Source organism: Chamaea fasciata, unplaced genomic scaffold, assembly GCF_029207755.1.
Source record: "Chamaea fasciata isolate MVZ Bird 193981 ecotype frontalis unplaced genomic scaffold, bChaFas1.0.hap1 SCAF_3, whole genome shotgun sequence".
Taxonomy (NCBI): Eukaryota; Metazoa; Chordata; class Aves; order Passeriformes; family Sylviidae; genus Chamaea; species Chamaea fasciata.
Genome location: NW_027094088.1, coordinates 44,367,890 through 44,388,558, shown reverse-complemented (window position 1 = coordinate 44,388,558; position 20,669 = coordinate 44,367,890). Strand labels below are relative to the sequence as shown.

At 45.2% G+C, this 20,669-nt stretch overlaps 1 long non-coding RNA gene across 2 annotated transcripts; it reads left to right on the top strand.

Moving 5' to 3' along the window:
- Window positions 1-14,234: 14,234 nt before the first annotated feature.
- Window positions 14,235-20,443, top strand: LOC136286810 (uncharacterized). Of its 2 annotated transcripts, XR_010719994.1 has the most exons (5): window positions 14,235-14,340; window positions 14,475-14,665; window positions 14,756-14,863; window positions 18,959-19,107; window positions 19,906-20,443. It is a non-coding gene; the product is annotated as an uncharacterized lncRNA (long non-coding RNA). The 2 variants fall into 2 exon arrangements; XR_010719993.1 differs by lacking the exons at window positions 18,959-19,107; window positions 19,906-20,443 and adding an exon at window positions 16,171-17,109 and having other exon boundaries at window positions 14,262-14,340.
- Window positions 20,444-20,669: the final 226 nt, after the last annotated feature.

The following is a 20,669-nucleotide window of genomic DNA, read 5'->3' as shown; positions in this document are numbered from 1 at the left end:
CTGCTTGCAAAAAAGAAAATGCTCATTATTAGGAAGAAGGAAAAGGGTTCAAAACCCATTCAAGCAATTTCTCTGCTTTAACTCAAACAATTTGCAACTGTTTGTAGAGTTTTGCATTGCAAAAGGGTTTTGCAATGTTTGCTTTTCTCTGCAATCTCTCCTGACCTGCTTGGGAACATACAAATCAGGGCAGTCCTGATCTCTGTCCTATGCCAGCGCCCTCCCTTGGAACACAACAAGACCTGAATGTTTCCTAAGTAAATATAAAACCCGTCACTTTACTTTCTTTCTAATCTCTTTCACATCTCTTTGGAAAGCAGGACAGTGCCTAACGCTGGATTCCAAAGGAGATGAGAGTGCACAGGACAGGTTTCTGCCCGGCCTGTAAACTGTCAGCTTTCCTCAGCTCAGTACCGTGACGAGATGTTGTGCTGCCTAGGCAGGGGTGGAGGAATGAGAGGTGCTTGCTGATGCAACCTCCCAAGAGGTCATGTTTCTCTGATGAAAAATGCAGGAAAGAAAATGCAAGAGATCAGCTATGCAGGCACCCTTGTATTTTCATTTTTATCAAATGAAAACAGAATCACTGACTGCTGCCGCTCTCCTGCCCCTGCAAGGTTTGGTTTATATTCCCAGGAATACAATGCTAAGGAAGGGAGGACTGGTGGCCTCAGGACATCCAGCTTCATTTCATGCTTGTGCCGGACTTGCTCAGGGTATATCTGCAGCAAATGCTTAACCCCGATTTGAGCCCAGTCTATGTTCATGTGCTGCCTCTTTGGGCAATTAAAGTCCTTTGCTGGTCTGCAGCACCCCCATGGTCAAGTCCGAGCCCCTCCTTGGCTGGAGCAGTGAGGGAAGGCATATCAGGCTGGGGCTGGGGCTTGGGCAGGGGTGCCTTGCAGAGGCAACATGCCAGGGGTTGGGCTGCTGCTGTTGCCATTATGATGACAGCCAGTGAGGCACCTTTTCTGCTTGCCTGTGGTGTGAAGTGAAAATGAAGCCCTTCCAGTGGAGATACAGGCAACCATGGCACCATTTTTCCCCCTGAATACGTCAGGTATGCCCAGGTGCTCATCTGGTAGGACTTGGTGGGGTGGAACATAGCAGGGTGAGATGCTCCTGGGGGCAGGCTCAGCTCCCAGCTGGGACATGGCACTGTCTGCATCAACTCCGCTCTGCTTAGCCTCTTCAGTGTCAGATGTGATGGTTTAAAGTAGCTGCAGCTGAAGTTAGTTTGACACTGCACTGGAAAGAAGTGGGGGAGAGGACTGGCATGGCTGGCTTAGAGGTGCGTCCTGATCAGTAAAGGCAGTACACTGTCTCTGGCAAAAGCCCAAGGCACAGGCCTGTGTGGCATGGGCCATGTCTGTGCTAATAAACCAGGCAGCAGTTGTGTTTTGCTTTGTGGGTGGGTAACACTGTCTGGCCCTGGTGTGACAGATGCTTAAAACCCTCTTGCCCTCCAAAACCAACTGGTCACATATAGACTACCTATTGGGAACAATCCTGGGCCATGCTAACTCCTGCACTGTGCTTGGGAACACTTTGGTAGAGCACTGCTTGGCCTGGGCCAGAACTGTACCCAGAACCACGCGAAGAGCTAGAGGGTGGATGGTTGAGCTCCCCTACTCATGCCCTGATTGACTGGCTTGATTTTCTGCTCTAGATGCTGACAGTCTGTCTGGTGTCAGGCAAGTTACCTAATGCATGACATAAGAAGGAAAAGACTTCCAGCTTAATTTCTAGCCTTTGTCACTTCATGACCCCTCTCACATGGGGGTAAGAGTCCATCTTTACCTACAGACCAAGGGAGATTGACACATTTGAATACAGTGTGAAAGGGAGGTGTGGTGAAAGTCTAAATTCATGACAGTGGTTTATAGAAATTTGATTCACTGAAGAGTTGGGTGTGTGATGTAGGCATGCCATGAAGATGGTATTCCCCATTCACAGAGGTATTGTAATTTTGTCCCTGATTATTATACAGTTACAGAAATGCATTAGCATTAAAGTATGTGGCCTAAAAGCAGTCAGCTGTGTCCTATATTCTCCTCCTGCCAGCCTTTGTCTTGACTTTAGGTTGCAGATTAGAAAGGACAGCTGAGGATCTGGGTCCCCCCAAGCATGCTATACATAGTCAAGGAGTCCCAGAAATTTGATAGACTGTACATGATGTTTCTTTCTGAACACACAATGTTTCCTGACTTCAGCAGTCTCAGAGGCTTGACTTCAGTGGAAGATAGTATGCATAAATGATGCTTGCTGGAAAGTGCATATGCAATTCTCATAAAACACTGTGCGTGTCTGCCTGTGCCTGCACTAAAATAACAGAAATAACAGGGTAAAAGTGACTGCTGTATATTATTTACCTGCTGGCTGAGATTTATCTGCCTGCCTTAGGGACTCCTGCCTCATGTATCTCAGATTTTGTTCCTGGGAAACATTTCAGTTTGAAGAACTGTGTTTGAGGGCATTCTACTATGGCTGGGGGAGCTGAGTTTAAACTGAAATCATTTAAACTGAAATCAAAGGTTCCACACAGGTTACTTTAGGTGTGTCACTATTTGCTTCCTCATGGGTGCACCTGAATTTTTCTTCTCCCTTGGTCGGCAGCAGAAACATTTTTCTTATTGATGTCAAGTAGGTGGTAGTGGTGGGGGCTGGCCTTGTTTGTGGCTAGTGGCCAGCTGACAATGACAAAAACACAGAAAAAGATGGGAAGAAAGGAATGGATAGTGTAATTACACCTGATAAGGCTCAACATGACACTGCATGTAATCTATATACATTTGAAACCTACACACATAAACACATAAAACATTCAAGACATGGAATCAAGTTCTTCCACACAGCAGCTATAATTATATAAAGAAACTAAAAAGGATTTTTTTATGCCATAGTGCTGGCAGTCAGAGCCTCCCCTCTGACTGCGTCTAGGAGGAGAGTGTGCTAAGTGTGAGCAGAATAAATGGTCCGTTTGCAGGCAGCATGGCAGACACCTGTGCAGCACCTCACTGCTGCCTGGGTGCCAGGCATCATGACTAGACAAAAGCAAACCTAATTACAGCAGACCTTGAGCGAGATCCTCAGAAGTGACTGTTGGAAAAATGAACCTACATATTCCAGGTGGATCTTTTTTTCACTGCTGTTCAAATCTTGCTCTCTATGCTTGGACAAAGGCAGACCTGGTTTTGCACATTGCAGGGCAGCTGCACTTCTGAAGAGAAGCCATTTTGCAAAGGAGAAAGGAGAAGCACCTTCTCTATTCCTGAGCTGCAGCCTCTCTCCTGGGGTCCGAGAAAACCAGAAAGCAAGCCCCCAAAGCTTTCTGCTTTTCCACTGGGGCACAACAGAACAAAACAGAATTCCTGAGGTGGAAGGGACCCACAGGAATCATTGAGTTTAACTCCTAAGGGAATGGCCCATATAGGGGATTGAATCCACAACCTTGGCATTATTAGCACCATGTTATAACCCGGTCTCAGGATATCCTGTGAAGCAGTAACAAGGACATGCTTTCAGGATTCTTACAAGAGTGAATTCAGATGCCAGAGAGTGGAATTTCCAAATGCATTTCCCTTCCTACACCACTTCTTTTTCATCTCCATAAATCTGTGTCAGTTTCTAAAGAACCTATTTTGGTGGGAGGAAAAGGGGACAGAACAAGTGATGAGCTATTCAGAGCTAAAAGAAGAGATTCATGCTGCCAGAGGTAATACTGTCGAAAAATGTGTCAGTGTAGCAGATGATAGTTCTCCTCTCCTAATGCCTCTCCTGAAGCATCAAGGTGTGTGTGTTTCAGAGGCAGTCTATGAACTGCATGTTGAAATGGTTGCCATGGCAGTGACTGAGTATAAGTTAGAGAGCGTGATTAGCCAGAGTTGGCCTAAATAGCTAAAGGGAAGGAAAAAAAGAAATAAAAGGGGAAAAAAAGGCCAAGGACTTAATATTATTTCTGAGACAGATCCATCAGCATTAGACTGTGCCAAGAAAAGGAAGCAGGGCTGATGGAAAGGACCTTGCAGGAGCATGCTCCACATCCCAGCCCCAGTGGCACAAGCTGCCAGGGGACCTTCTTCGCCTTACAGTATGGCAGTGCTGCAGCTGCAGTGCCTAGCAGCCCTGTCAGGGTGGATTCGATGAAATGGGGCTTCTCCAGAGTCAGAGGTGAGGCCAGGGCTCTGCTCAGCCTTCAGCGACCCAGTGAGCGCAATCACGCTGCTCTCCTGGCTGATGTAGGGCACAGCCACATTTGAAATGCGGGAGACTGGTCTGCAGAGAGGTTGCAAGGCTTGCTCCAAGAGACACAGAGGGATGTTAACCAGGGTGGGGTGTTCATTAGCAAAATTCGTGTCCCTAGAGCCACTCCAATTCTTCTTGCCCACTAACCCATATCTGCTTGATGCACGCCTGTGAAAGGTATCCTGTCTTCATTTGGATCCTGTGAATTGGAGTGCACAGCCTTTGTTGTTAATTCATTGCAGTAGCTCATTTAAAAAATAATATCCTTATATCTAATTTAAATGTGTATGATATTAGCATTCAGCCTGTGCTACATGCTGCGTTATTCTCTGCTACATGAAAAAAAAATCACTTTCTGAGATCCTGTGGGTTTTTGTAGGGAAGATTTCTTATGCACTAGAGTCACTTTCAAGCTTGTTTTTGAAGAAGTGAAGATTCAGAATTCTTTCTCTCAAAGGATTTTCTTTTAGCTCTTCTCAGGGAGAAGTGGAAGAGCAGGAGACCAACATAAAGATGTCTCAATAGCAGGTCTGGATAGAGAAACATCTCTAGGAGCTGTGGAGTGCCACATTAGGGGGCTAGATGCCCAGTGTAAAATCAATAGCAGGCGTTTTACAAGCTGGGAGTCTGCAGGTAGGTGTTTGCAGGAGCAGAGCCTGTTAGCCTGATTCTCTTCTCTCATAGCTTTCTAAAATAGAGGAGTTTAATTTACGTTTGCCTGAAGTGCTTCTGCTCTTAGTCCTTTGAGTAAGATAAGATATGAATCTACTTAGGGCAGTCCATAACATATGACCACTTATCAAGGACATTTTTCTCCCCTGATATCCAAAGGGATCTGTAGGTTCCTCTGTTCAGATGAGTACAAACCAGCAGTACTTACTGTGGTTAACAGGCATCTGTTTTGGCTGGCAGAGCTGGGATGAGAAAGATCAGATCATATGGCCTGCAATTTAGGAGGAAGAAAAGAAAAATCCACAAGACACCTATTCGCTCTGCAGTCAGGTTGGCTTTTGCTGTTATTTGCAGGAGTCTCTTCCCCTTTTTTCATCTCTTAAATCCTTGTCATCCAGGTTTGAGAGCTAAGACTATCTTCTTTGGCACCAAGTCAATGATATGTTTTTTAGCACCAGGAGCCATTCATATTTTACATTACTGTTCCTCTCTGTTCCTTTCAAGCAATAATCATAAATATCAGCTTTCATTCCTAGAGCGCCTTTCATCCCAGGGGCTCCCAAAGTACTTTCCAAGCTTAACAAGCTTATTTTAGAGTACTCCTTTAGAAAGGTTGAAACTTGCTTCCCATTAAAGCCTGATTTTGGGAAGGAAAACACTGAATTATAATGACTTCAATACATGAGGGAGCCTTTGCAGCTGTTATTTACTACACGTTCCCTTACCAAAAAAGATTGCTTCTTGTTCCTCGATTCCCCTGTCTCCCCAACTTAATCCAGCGGTGCTCAGTTACTTGCGGGAGCAGAGTGCAAGTAGGAGAAATGGTCATCCCCTGTGATCTGAGGAAGTGCTTTTTTTCTGGAATCTATAGCTGCCCTCAACTGTTTCTGACAACTCCATTTCCATCCAGTCTATTTTCTCTTTATTGGGGCAAATGTCCTAGGGCAGAGTTGAATGTCCTGTGGCTTTGGCCAGAGAGGTCACTACCCACAGCTGGGCTATGCTACAGGTCATGTGAGAAATTGTAGTCCTCTTCAGGACAGAGTCAGCTGGCCTAATTTAAGTCACATTCCCCTGCAATCAGAGCAAAGCCAGTGTCTCTGCACTGAAATTAATCACAACCTTTGAAATGGTCCTTTATTTGGCTTATCTGTGTGAGCAATAATCCCAGAAGAAAAGATTGTTACTGGTGATTTCTGAACTGAAGAATTTGTTTCCTAATGAATCTTATGATTAATTTTGGAGCAGCCTGAATCTGACCAGTGTCAATTTGTTTTCTCTTCTTTCAGGAGGACTCAGTGCGGTGGGACCTGTCCATCTCATGATGCACAGAACTTTTTTTTCCATGCTGCCATGTGGGAAAGTGGTTTTTCCTCTGCCTGGCTGATAGAGGCTGGGGTCAGGCACACCAACTTTCTTTCCTTTTCCAAGGACACGCCAAGAACTCGTGGTAGAAGTGGGAACAAAAAAGTCCTCTCTGATTCAGTGCTTCATCCGCGCAAACATAGTTTATCAATACAGATAGCTTTAGATGAAAGATACATCAAAGCATATTTTTGGCTGCTGCTTTCAGAAGTAGTACTAAATCTCCTGGGGGGATGCAAGCAGTGAGATATGATCCAAGTATCAAAATCCCCATCTTCTTACTCTCTCTCCTCCTCTCTCACACTGGTGGGATTCACAGGAAAGCCCTTCCTTGACGTTATGTCATCTATTCCCATCAGAAGATTTTGATTCCTAAACGTATTTTTGCTCTTTTCCAACAAAACAGTGCCTGTTTCAACACTGACTCTGAAGATTTGTAAATTGGCAAAGGATACAAAAGGAATAATGAGCCAGCAGTTACTGTTTACATTGGCCACCTTGTATAAATGCTGATATTAGCATTTCTGAAAGGATTCATTCATCACTGAAAAAAAGGTTTGTACCTGTGAATAAGAGCTTGCCTGAGAGGGCCTGTGTGCTTCCTCTCCTCTATCAACAAAGCCTACCAACATGAAGAGATGGTTTTGCAATGGATATTAATGCCTACCTATTATTTCAGGATGACAATAAGCCATTGAATATATTCCATGCAGGAGTAAATGAATGAAAGCAGCAGTAAATTTTTAAAAGAATTGTGTTTATTTTCATCTGTCATGTTCATTTATTTATTTATTTATTTAGGGAGCTAAAAAAATTATATATACGTATTTAAAGTCTCTCTCTTGGGCTTTTTTCTTTGAACTAAAATCCTGTGGTACAGCCTCAAGCCCAGTGATTAGATCTTGTGTCATGGAAAATCAGACAGACCTGCACTAGAAAAAACAATGGCTGCCGAAAACATTCTGCTGGTTCCAGACTATGGCCTCTTCTGAGGCTGTCAGTGAAATAAACACTTTTAGAAGTACCCTTAAGCCTTCCTTGCCTCCTGCTGTTTGTCACACTTGCAGCAATTTGCCTTAAATTAGTTGATTTCACACCAAGGTTCATGGGGCTGTTTTGTTTATAAAAGAGGTTGGTACATTCTTCACTGGCCCTGCCGACATGCCGACATGCCGACATGCCGACATGCCGTGAGCCACAGCTCAGAGATGGAACAGGGCCCCAGCACGGCCAGCAGCCAGCATTTGTTCCATCCTTATACTGCAGATCAGGGGTCTTTCAGCAATGGTGGACACATAACAGCATTTCTGTTGCAGGCAAATGTCCGGGCTCCATAGGATGGTTACATTTTCAACAGGTTTCCTTGGGATTCTGTGGGATAAAGATCAAACTCTTTTTCAGGTATATTATTATGTTAAAACCTCTAGTATGACATTTTTCTTTTAACCTTTAGACTGCTTTGCTTTTAGGCTGGAAGCAGGTGAGGGCTAGGATGATCCCTGGGCACTCACACAGCTCCTGACACAGCACACCTTCAGTCCTGGCAGGAGACAGGCCATTGCTGCAATCTAAATGCCTTTTTTTAAGAAAAATGAAACGTCTGGAAGGTAACCTGCTTGCAAACGCACCTTCCATGACAAAGGTGATGCTTTGCGAGCACAGTGTTTGTAAAGCAAAGGAAGAAACCAAGTGTCAGTGAAATGAGAGAACAAGGACCAGCCTGCTGCCGTCTTTGGGAAGGGTGCGAGTCTTGAAACTCCTCCAGTGAAGTTTCTACTCAACCCTTTAAATTGTGGGCAGGGGAAGCTGGGCTGATGGCTGATGGGGAACCATGAGGGGCATTCCCCCCACGGGGCCATGGTTTCAGCATTCAGCTCTGTTGTACACAGGGAGCAGAAATAATGCTGGGAATCTCTAACAGGGCAAGTGGGTCCATAGCAGGCTGGTGATGCACAAAAGTGATTTCATCATAAGTGGCTGGAGAAGAGGTGTCTGCTCTGGAACAGGCAAACACTCCTCTGCACAGAACCAGAAAAATTTCCCTTCAATCCGGGCCAGATTGCCAGCAGTCTCAGATGTAATCCTCATGGTATTACTTCCAAAGATGAAACAAAGGTGATATGGACACTGCCAGTGAGGCAGGTAGTCTTTAAATATAGCTGCAAATTGCCGTGTTTAATGCTAACAAACCCTAATGCTGGGGAAGAAAAGACAGGCAGCAGCACTGATACAGCATAATATAATGTGATGGTTGATATGTGAGTCATTCTAGCCAGAGGCTTTAGTATAGGAAGTCGGATAAAAGATATAAAAACAAATCTGATTTTTTTTTTCCTTCCTGGTGAAGGTCACTGCCAGGAATAGCATGGGATATAATTAATGCGGGAAGAAATGTTCCCCTTCAGCTTAGAGGTATTGTCTTGCTTTAGAGTTTCATTCTCCTCTTTGGACTCCCATAACAAACACGGGCAAACACACAGGGCCTTTCTCCATGAAGCCACTGGCGGATGTCCCACCTGGCGGGCAGGGACTGTCTGTGCAGTGCTCACCAAGTCTGTCAATGGGTGTCCCCCTTGCTGGCAGTCCACCCCACCCCAGCACTGCACTCAATGGGCCTGTGAGGCTGAATGGAGCTCTACGTAATGGCAGCCAATTTTCCTGGTCGGCAGGGAGGCACAGTGCCAAGGCTGTGTGTGAGAGTCTGCTGCTGGGAGGGTTTCATCTCCTTCCCTCTGCTCCTGAGCCCTGGGGAGGTAGGTTACCTTTTCCTGCACCCTCAGTCCCTGTGCTTCATGGGGGAGGACATGGAAGACTCAGTGACCTTTGCACTTACAGTGGCACAGGCTGTTCTCTGCTCATCCCGCAGAGACCTGGGTACTCCCCTTGAACAGCATTGCATTTACAAATGTGCAAGGGCACAGGGAATTCATGCAGCTGTGCCTGTAGGTGCAATGTGCATACAACACTCCCTGGGGCAGGAGTGATCCACAATGCAGCCCATCTGCTGCACAGGAATGCTGAACTGCAGTTTAATTCCTTTTCCACAAAGTACTCTTTGAGTGGGGACAGGTGAGGAAAGGAGTGAGTGCCTCCGCTTCATGTCACCAGCCTGCAGGATGGAAATGGGGCAGCTCCTGAGGCTGAGGAGCTGCTGCTCCCCAGGGGACTGTTTTGTTTTCTTCCAGGTGGCTGTCACAGGGAAAAGTGCTGGTGAGAATCTCTGAGCTTCATACTGCTGACTAAAATCTCCCGCATGTGACTCTGTCCCTTCCACCACAAAGGACTGGTCACATTTTCCATTCTTGGCTCCATGTGGCTGCTCTGAGCATCCCAGGTTATCTCTGCCCCAACCAGCTGCCTTTCCTACTGCTTGGCTCACCAGGCTTTCATCTGCTCACTGCCCATGCCAAGGTCACTAAGGCAGTTAGTAGAGCTTTAAGATACCTTTATTTTTGGAGGACTTTTCATTTGGGAGCCCAGGAGATAAGAGTTTAGATCTTTCTCCTTCAGCCATGAGTCCGCAGTGGACTTTCAGGGGTAGGAGCACTGCAGAAGTCCTGAGTAGCCTAGAACTCCCAGACAGCATAGAAAAACCTATTATGGGAAAGCTGCTAATAGCAGAGGTAAGCTCTTAGCCACATTTTCCACTGGTGTTACAGACTGTGGAGAATCAGCTTGTTTCGGCCAGGTTTCCAAACTGCTTTTTGGTGTTGATCCAAGGACTTGGGGCCACACATTCTCCTATGGGGGCTTTTCACAGCCGCTTCTCCTTGGAATGATTGCAAGGGGTGCCGAATTGGATGGGATGACTTGTTGCTCTCTGATTTATTTTTTTGGAGCATCTCTTTCAAGAAAGACTGTAAGACATAATAATTAAAATACTTCTAGATCATCAGAATCTTGTCAAACTTCTTGTTGTGATCCCTGTGAATGTGACATTTGTGAACTCATTTACCACAGCTTTTATTCACTTTTTATTCACTGAGAAAAGAAGTTATGTAATTCAAGTTTTTCCTTCTTCATTCTTTTTTTGCACTGAAATTTACCATTTTTGCAGATAGACTGTGCCTATGGTTAGCAGCTGGTGTGGTGCATCGGAAAGCAGATTCACAGAGGGGGCTGTTTGGTGCTGAGCACTTGCTGTGTCAGGGGATTTATATCAGACTGCCTCAGTTCTGGTTCCCAGGGACTGGATGCTCATTAGAGGTTGGAGTGCAGGAGTTGTGCTCCTAGAGTCCATCTCCTCATTTCCTTTCACTCAAAGGGAATCCAGATAAAAAAATGTTCCCTGACATAAATCAAAACACAGCAAGTAGGAGAAACTTGGAATTTGCCTCATAAACTCACTCATGATGTGAACAAAATCCAGGACATAGAGAGACTTGTAAAAAGCTGAAGGTCAAGAGACCAAGACTCATCACTTTACCTTGAGGTCCCACATGGTTTGAATGTGTGGCAAATGGGTCAGTTCTTTGCCTAGTGAAATAGCTGTTTATCTTGGCTGAGCTGCTCTCTTATTCTTTCTTGGATATAGCTGCTAATCTATTTTTCTCTCCTCGTACACTTCCCCAGCCCTCCTTTTTGCCAAACCCTCACTAAGCATATACATATATATCTGTGTGTGCGTAGGCAGTCATGTCTGCTGCCGGGATTTCCTCCCAAACAATACCTGTTGTGCTGGCCACAGCGTTTCTCTTGGTTCCCATGCTCAGAGCAGTTTGAGTTTCCTGCTGGCTCAGCAGCAAGACTTTCAGGGCTTTTTATACTTATTCTTCTTCGGGAGCCAAGCGGAGGAGCGCAGTTTGCCTGTGAATAGTGAGCTGGCTGGGCAGGCAGCAGGAAGCTTGCATACTAAACCGTGTGAACTTTGAGGAGGGGAAGAAGGGGGCTGGGGACTGCTGGCTGGGCTTCACAAGGCGTTTGTTGCAGCCCTCTGCCTGATAAACTCATCATCTCAGCACAGGGATGCTCTTTGCCAAAGGAGCAATATCTGTAAAATTGGGGTACAAAGAAGTGAGAGAGATGAAAATGGAATTATAGAGAAAACAGGAGGAGGTATTGGAACATGGAGAAGAATGAGGAGGATTGGGTTTTCATTATTCACATAAAAATTTGTGCATGGGTTCCCTTTATGGAGCCTTACCATTACACCTCATGCTGCACTGCTGGGCTCACGGGCCCTCTCCTTCATGCCCTTGCTGCCCCAGCAGTGGCCACGCCATTGGTGTGAGGGCAGCTTTTCTCTATTGCTCAGACAAAATCAAAAGCACAGAAGTGAAAACATACTTCTCGCTTGCCCCCTGCACCCCACCTCCACGCCTTTCTGTTTCTGTCAGCAAAGAGTAATAAATAAGCATGCTCCCACTTGCAAGGATCAGGAATCATGGTGTGGCTATGAAAGAGGGGCTTGAAGAGCAGCACTGTGAAACACCAGCTTGTCGGTCATGGGTGAAAACATCCCTGAAGCAGGGGGAGAGGTGTTTCAGCAAGTGCTGTGGCACCACTGCAGGTGCAAGCATGCAATGGGCATTCTTGGAAAAAGGTGGAAGGCAAGAGGAAGGAAGGAAGGAAGGACAGGTTGAGCCTATCTGTCTGCAGACCTGCTACCTGCCTCCTACTCACGTCTGCATAAACAAATGGGGAATAGGCTTTGCCTGTGCTTTGGAAATGAGGTGGCAGAGGATCGCACATTCTGCACACATGCCTCATGAGCAAGAGCAGCTAATGTAGGGTATGGTGCCATGATGGGTATTGGTGGGATGGCCCTGTGCAGGGATAGTGTGCATGTGTGTGTATGTGATGTAGAGATGGAAATGCTCAGCAGTGACAGATTGGGAGATGGGCTGAGGCTTCTGTTAGTTCATGCCATAAGATGATTGCAAAGTGATGCGACCTTCCTGGCCGGATCCAAAATAACAACCCACAGCTTTCCCTCTGTTTGGCAGCACCCTTCACTGAGGGTGCCCATGACTCCAGGCTCTAAATAATCCACACATACACAGTAAATCTGAAAAGCTGGGGCCCTTGCTCATCTACTTAGCTCAGCAGCTCTCTGTGTCTAGCTCCCAATCAAGCACTGAGCAATGCAACACGTGTGCTTGGCACCTGCATCCTCATGGTGCCCCCCCAGAATGAGTAGCCTGCCCTGGAGGTCTGTGAGTGCTGGGAAAGTGGGAAGATACAGCTCCAGGTCCCAGAGTGGGCTCCTGGAGAGCCAGTGGAGGTCCTGGGGAGAATCACTCATCAAGCTCATTTAGATCCCAAACAGTCTCTGCTTATTTAGCTTGTGGCAGAGCACAGGCAGTTCTGAAGGAAACAAGTCTCTTCACCATGGTCTTCTTAGAAAGCACAAAAGCAGTTACAAATTTGGGGAATTTACCATCAAATTAATGCATTTTCTGTTCATCTCTACTCCTGATTCAGCAGAAGTTCAGTTTAAATTACATGTACTTGTTTTTAAGACTAACATTTCTTGTAAGACCAAGTGTTCAGTTGCTTGTAAACCCCTGAAAATTTTATCTATCTACCATTTAGCTGTTCTGGGTATCTGTCTCAGGCTGAATGTGTTTGGGAAACTTCAGCAAAAAATATTTTTGTTTGCTTACAAGAAAGAGATGAGAGAAAAAATATTTTTCCTTCATATTCAAACATGTTCTTTGAGTGATCTGTTGATGAACTCTAGCACTTTCTGCCTCTACAGGAGAAGCTTGAAATTTGGCAGATATCAGGAATGCACCTTTGGTTGTTTTTCATGGGGGAAAAAAGAAATAAATTGAACTAAGAAACCACGGGGAAAAAAGGGCCTCAGATCTCAACCATTCCACAGAAACTTCTTAAGAGTTAGAATCTGAATTCTCTGAAGACACTTGCTCAGTGGAAATGTGTTGAAGTGTGGCAGCTAAATCAGAGATGATGATATGGCAGGCACACTGCAGCTTCCTGCTGCAAATGCTGAGCAGCAGCTCTTGGACATTGTTTTTCTGTGCTGACAGGGTCACTGCAGTGCTGTGCATCAGAGCCTGGAGGTGCTCCCAGATGTGTTCCTTTGCTGATATTGAGGTGAACATGCAGCAAGGCTGATGCTGACTAGGGCTAGGACCTGGCTGAGGGAGGGAGGGAGAGAGGGAGCCCTACCGCAGTGCAAAGGCTGAGGGCCCTCTGGCTGGAGAGGGGAACTGATGCCAGATGTAGAGGTGGAAATGGGAGCCAAACCAAGGCAGAAGACAGGCTGAAAGAACCAGGAGGAGCAGAAGAAGTCAGATTTGGGAGTATCCTCACCAGATCATACCTTCTGCAAAACTTAGGGTACAGCAAACCCCGGGATTTCTGTTGTGCAGTAATTGTCTGCTGTCAGCAAATACATGGGGAAGTGGTTGGCACAGGCTGTGAGTCATTTCTGCCTGCTCCCTGACTGAGCAGAGGTTGTTGGGCTATCAGTATTCCCAGTTATTCTGCTTTTCAAGCATGATGGAATTAACATCTGAGAACAGAGCCAGCCCTGCTGGTGAGTCATGCGGTAGCCAGTGTGATGTCACATGATAAGATTCCTGCTTTTTTGTTTCAGTTTGCCATGTGTAAATCAAGGAAATGACACAAACCCAACATAGATTGAAAATATGGGAAGCTTGTAGGATCAAGCACTCAGCAGTTAGAAATGACTGATGTAACACTTGCCATCTGAGTCCCATTTGCACAGTCACCATGATAGTGTTGCTGCAGGATTAAAATCCAGATGTAAATACTTTTATTTTTCCCAACAACATCACTATATATTTTGATACCCAGGGCATACAGTTCTCAGGGGAGTTGAGGTGGTGTGGTGAAGGGTCCATGTCCTCCTTAATTGCAGCTGTGCAGGATGAGGGGATCCCTGCTTCGCCTTCAAGGCCACAGCCCACAGCAGCCCTGGGCACTGGTGATGGTAGGCAGCACCTGTGTCCCTGGCCTGCAGCAAGACAAAAACAGATGGGGTCCTCAGATAAATTATCTACCAAACTCAAACAAGCCCCTATGAGACATGCAGATTGAGGCTTTGTATAACTTGTAACTTGACCACAGGTGGGGGAACTTAGGACCCTTGCGAAGGCACATCCCCCTTCCCTGGCTGAGTATCAGTACCAGCCTCTGAAGCCAGACACGCTTGATCTCTTGATTTGAACAAGCTAACATATATCTTTCTAATCTTATTCTAGGAGACAGTTGAATTATTTTAGCTAAAAATTACCAGAAGAGTCTGCCTGAGGCAGACATCCAGCATGGTGTATTTGAGCTCGAGCAAGCCATCACTAATGGGAAGAGTTAAGCAACTTTAACTCCAGACAGAGCTTACAGGGGGAAATTAGAAACTGGCTCTGTGGATGGCTCCACGAGAAAACATGTAGGGGTGTGTGTGAAATCCTCCTGCTGCTATTCATCTGGTTATCCAATTGCTACAGGCAAGTACTGACCTGTGCTTGTAATGTGGCATTTGCAGGCTCCAGAGGTGGATTTGTTGTTTTGCAGACCTACCAGGTGCTTCGTGCTTTGCTGTTGAATCAAATGCTGGCAAGAAATGGTATTTTAGTGATGGGAAAATGTGAAGGTAAACCTTTGGCTTTCTCTTTCCAAGCAGGAGGTGCAGGCACTGGGAGACAGGACCCTGCTGGTGTGCAGCACACATGGTGTGTATGGCAGGTTGCTTTGCAGAAGGGTGTTGCCATCGTAGCTGTGAGTGGTCCAGGGGACTCACTTGGCAGCCTCTGCACCAACTGAGGTTTTGGCAGGGGGTCGAGAGGGCTGTGATGGTCACCAGCAGGGGGTTAGCAGCTCAAACTTCCAGTCTGCATTTTCCCTTTCTGCAGGAAGAGGTATTTTCCTTTCTTGTTACACCTCATCTAGAACTCTGTAAACAGCACTCCCTCCTTGATATTGATACCTTCAAATGATTTTATCTTCCTCTTAGGGATTTACTTATCCAAACTGTACAGTTTAGTTATTTAATCTTCCCTTTAGTTATTTGATTGTTGTTCATCGTTGAATTCTTTCCAATGTGCCAAGTTCTCTTTGACACACGAGCGCCTGCAGTTGCTTTATCTGTTTAGATGATGGCTCAGACCCAGCAGCACACTGCAGAGAAAAGCCATCTCCCTTCTGCTCAATGACACAATGTTCTTCACCTCTCTACAGGTCCAAATGAGGCCCTCTTATTTTATAAACCAGCATTTAGTTTGATACTTCTTCTTTTCCATTTGTTAAGCCTTTTTCAGCAACTGCTATGGATTATTTTTCCAAATGTTTCCTTGCATTGCCCATGTCCCAGCAGGAGCTGTTAGATGCTGTTTTCCTTCCCAATCCCCCATTTCAGATTTTTTTTTTTTTGTGAGATCATAACTAGAAACCAAACATCACACACTCCTCCTCATTACTGCATCAAAAACAATCCTTTAACAGAAAGAAATGCTTTACAGGTTCATAAGTCTCCGGCTTGGAAAACAATTAGTCTCCATTGACAGTTGCACCGGGCACTCCCTGGGGTCTGGGCAGTCTGATAGTTTGGATAAATGGAAGGGAAGGGCATTAAAATGGCGAGCAAGGCCGTTCTGGAGGAGTCCAGACCTCGGTTATTCTCAGCACTAATGCATTCTGCTGAAACTCAGGCAGAGGTTTTAGGAGGTGATTGTTTGGACACATAAAAGCTTTGGAATGGTATATACACTTTGTATGTGCAGGAGACACTTCATTTTTATATTCATTGTGGATTAGAATATGAAAGGACTCAATTTCAGCCTAAATGTTAATGACACCTAAGCCTAACCTGTGAAACAAGCACTGCCTGAAGAGCATTTACTAGGATGTCTATGCAATTTTCATCTTTCTTAATAAACCTTTTTGACTATTTCTTCCCTGTAGGCATTAGAGGTGGAAATAGGAAGGGGCTTGTACCTAACCTCACAATCAAGGAAAGGAGAGAGGCAAAGGGCTTTGTCTGTGTGGCTACGCAGTATCATTGTGTCGAACTGGCAGTGAACTGGAAGCTTCCCCAAAGCCATGGGAGCCAAATGTCCCACCCTGTTTACCTGTGGCTCATGAGTTGATTTCTGCTTTTGTGGTCTGAACCCTTCAAAACTCTCTCTTATATTGATAAACAAAACCTTGCTACAGCCTATGGACAGACCTGGAAACCATTAGGTGCAGAAACATCACAGGACTTCAAGAATGAATGCAGATTTCTTTTTAACTGAAAATAATGAATACTTTAAAAGGGTAGAACATGGAAATACACTTGTAATGGCCACTATCAGGAGCTGCTGGCAGTTTCTCTGAACAGAAAAGTCCTTTTGGTGGAGATTTCTGCTACCCCTCAGGCTTCTGTCCATTTCTGTGTTGTTACTTGCAGTGTTTAAGCATCATGAAGTTTAAATACATAAATTTTCTTTGGCTATTCAACCTCAGCCACTTTTGGGAAGGAGTTGGCCAGAATCCCTGAACCTAAAATAATCAAATGTCTATCTTTCTATTTAAAAGGCTGCCATTTATCTGACAAGTAGTGTAAAATGGAATAGGTAGCTCAGTTCAAGCATCATCTGAGAAACCTGTTGTTGCAAAACCAGGCAAGTGGCTTGCACAGAAACAGATGGTACCTTTGCCAATACCCAATTGTTGCATGGAATGTAAGTATATTTGGTTTCTTAACATGTCTTACTTGTATTATCAGTCTCTTGGTTTCTCTTTCTCCACTCTTTACAAATACTCCAGCCACAACTTGTAGCCTTTACGGGCTCATCCAAGGAGTAGGGCCTTTCAGGCACTCCTTTTGAGAGTATTTATTGTGCTCCAGGAGAGGATGTCTTTGTTTCAGGATTGTTCCGGGCATGAGAAATAAAAACCAAAATGGAGATGGTGGCCAGCACAAAGAACCGACCAAAGTAATTTTAATGAATTTCTTTCCGTACCTGCCAATCCACCCTCCCCTGCAGGAAAAACAACTCTCAGATGAATAAAGCATATGGCACAGAAGATGAAGTACCAATGCCAAGTTTGTCTTTGCCTTAGCAGAACTCACTGCAAAATGCTGAACCTGCAGATCTTCTAAACATGCTTGTTCCCACTTCACTGCCTTCTTAGCTGGAATTGTGCAGTCTGTTTAAATCCTCAGTTGGCAGGACATTATTGTGGATGCAGTACTGGGCAGACACAGTGCTACATTCAAACTACCTGCTGTAGAGAGCAGTGCATGCTGCAGCAGCAAAGAAAACCCATCAATGAGGTGGGCTAAATATTTGAGAAGGATGTGAAGCCCACACTAACCTGCCTTGTGCATGCACGTGGACTGCCCATTTGTGACAGGCATACCTGCTGCTGTGTGGTTAGATACCCTGTTCCTGGTTTGTTGTATTTGAGCTGTGCAGGAGTGAGGCATTCAGTGTAAGTCCCATCATCATGCTCTACAGTGAGCAGATAGACAGAAAACCCCATGTTATTTGTCCTAAATGAGATGTAGAGTGTTGTGAGAGGGTGCCCCTCACTCTGCATAAGCTCAGAGAAAACCCTCAATACCAGCTGAGCTTATATCCAGCCATTACAGGTCTGTCTGCTGCCAGCTCAGCCCCATCAAGTGAGGCTCTGGGAAGACATGGGGCTGGTGGGTCCTGGTGTGGCACAGGTAAATGGGATGTAACCACCAACTTGCTCTGCTCTCTTCTGAAGGACGTAGATGCTCGTTGAATGTCCAGTTCGTCTCAGCAGTATACCTCTCCACGATTGGGTGACACTGAAGATGAGCCTCTAAATTAAGAAGTTAGACATCTAAGGCCTTAATTGGACCCATGTCTGTGGGGCCTGAAGCTGAGGGGACTTATATACAAGGAAAAAATCTCCTGCTGAATTACTTTAATCTCTCAGACAGCTGTGGACACGTGCATGTTGTGTACTCTTACGGACATGTTCCTTTATAGGTGCTCTCGGACCCAGGCCATCATTTTACCTGGACAAGTGCCATGGCTGTACACCATGGGTTGGGTGAGAGGGGTGCTGCTTTCCCAGGATCTCCTGCAGCACTTTGGCTTGGAGATGTTTCTTAAGGTGGGGGTGAATTCCCCACCTTTGGACCCATATGTTTCCTACCTCGGTGGGTAAACAATGCCTCTCTTTCCAGAAAGTAGGCGATACCTGACATGGTTATGAAATTAATGGACCAGGGAACTCCTTTGTGTAAATGAATGCTAGAAGAAGCAGTGGTAGGCTTGATTTTTTACATGGTTAATGTTCCAAATCCTCTTTTCAGTCCTCTCATGGCAACTGTGTACTTTGCAGCTCAAAGTCACATGAATCTCTGCTCAGCAGAAATGTAAATGTTTTGATAAAACTGTTCTTAACAAGTTTAATTCATTTAATCAGCTTGATTAACTGTGGAGCTTTATGGTCTTTAATTGGGAAGGATTTGGTATAAATTAACATTTTCTCTAATTTTATGAAGAATGTGGCTGTGTGCAGGATTTTGCTGCCTTGGCAGTGGCATAGGAGGTGCCTGTCTCTGGCACCCAGCCACTCCTCTGCAGCTCTACTCTTTCAGTGCCCTGGAGACCTTTGGATGCTGAGCCTACCCTCAAGGCCAGGAACATGTTGGGCAAGGGGTAGGATGTAGCTGGAAGTGTCTCAAGAGACACTATTTCTTTTCTCTTGTGTTTGTATCTCCTAGATGATTAATCTCCCCTTCCAGTAAAAATGCAGTCTGCCACTTTTTCTGACAAGTCCCACAAGAAAGCAAGCACAGATGTCCACAACAGCCTTCTCCTTGTTTTGGTTCATAACCAGCCCCAGCCTGCACCTAGTTTTCAAAGTCTCCAGGTATATGAGTAGAAAGAAAGGAAAAAAGAGGAATGATCAGAAGATCTCAGCCTGGGTGCACGTCCCAACTGGTCTTTCCTCTCTTCCATTTAATGTGGCAGACTGACAGGCTATAAAATATGTCCAGCTGGAGAGAACATGATTTTGTTTTACTCTGTCCAGCCTCATTTCTCAGAGCTGAATGTCCAGTTGTGTACCTGTATGAAACCTCCCAGACCCTGGAGGCTTAATGCAGCAATATTAACTCTTTTAAATAGGCAGTTTATTGTCCACGCGACATTTTTCTGTGCCTTTTGGCTGATATCCCAGACTAGAGAAACCAAGGAGAGATTGAAAACAAATGAACTGTTCCCTTAGAGTCTGCCCAAAGCAATGGAGCAAGGAGAGCATCAGCACAGTGTCTGCAGTGGTAGGTTTGCTCTTTGCTGGGTGGCACTGTTCTCCCTGGTGCTGCAGAGCCGCTGTACAGTGCGTCCGGGGGGCTTTGACATCCAAATGCACAGGCAGAACAACAGGGGTTTGCAGCTCTTCTCAGACAGCTTTGCACGTTTACTCTTGTCTGACTCTGAATTGGAATGGTCTCTGGGAAAACTGTGTATTTCATAAGAAAGGGAGGTTTTTCATCCTCTCCTAGAATTTCCATGGTGCTTCTGGATGCATGGCTCTCACAGGCCGGTGTGATGCAAGAGGAGACATTTCTAACAGCAAACAACCCCAGTTCCTCTTCCACCCTTTGACATTTGTACATTTCTATATTTGATACTTTTTTTTTCTTTTTTTTTTTTTTTTTTTCCACAGACTAAACATTCACATGTCATATCCTGTTTGAGTATTGTTTTAATGGATGCGCTGCCAACAAAGACACTTGGGTTTAGGTGGCTGATCCTTTGTGATTGTAATGGCCTTTAATGAAAGGCTTTGTCTTCAAAAGGACAAAATGTTCTTTATCCAGCCTCAACTTTTGAAAGAAACACCACAAATGTTTTTTGATTGGATGCAAAATGTTGTGTAAATTCTGTAATACCAAGGTGGAAAATCTGTCCTTTCCTTATTAACAAACTGTGAATCAAAACAGGGAGGCTTAATGTGTATACACAAGTAATTAATCAGAGTTTTAGATTCTCAGTGAGGGGAGTACTTAAAAGCAGAAGAAATGTGTAAAAATAATTCAGATATGAAACTAAAGAAATACTTGTCTGTGTTTGGTTGTTGGTTTTGTGGTTTGTTTTTTTAAAATTAGATTTAGCTTTTCTTTTCAATTCCTCTTCTCAGAAATTGCTTGTACTTTAAGGCTGAGCATCCCCAGCCCTGGAGGGCTCTGACAGGAGCAAGCAGGGACATGGGAGCCCTGAATGACTCTTCATAAAGGCAGAGATTCAGAGCTGTCCTTCAAAATCATTTCTGTTTGTGGTGCAGCTGCTGCAGCCGATGTTTGAGGCTGAGGAGGCTTACTGGTGCAGTCAGAGGAAGTGGCAAAAACCCCCATCAGTGTTCAGGATGCAACATGGTTTGGGTGGCTTGGAAAACGAAAGTCTTGTTGCCAGTTTCAAGGAGAAAGCTGC